We start from the raw sequence: 231 nt of genomic DNA, 5'->3' as shown, positions 1-231 counted from the left end.
AAATAATGTCACAGTGCACACACAAAGAAATACTATCCAGAAATGAAACCTCATGTGGCCTGTTAACCGTTTACATACTAACAGTGTGTTTCTCGCGAGTTCTAGAACGATCAATAAGACTCTCACGTCGCAATTGGTCTAGAGAAGTCTATAGGCATTCGTTGTCAACATTTTAAGCATAACAAAATGTGACCCGATTTCAATGAAAATGATTCACTTATTTAAAAGTAC

The sequence above is a fragment of the Limulus polyphemus genome, unplaced genomic scaffold, assembly GCF_000517525.1.
Source record: "Limulus polyphemus unplaced genomic scaffold, Limulus_polyphemus-2.1.2 Scaffold2111, whole genome shotgun sequence".
NCBI classification, from domain to species: Eukaryota; Metazoa; Arthropoda; class Merostomata; order Xiphosura; family Limulidae; genus Limulus; species Limulus polyphemus.
Note: the sequence above shows the minus strand (reverse complement) of the source record.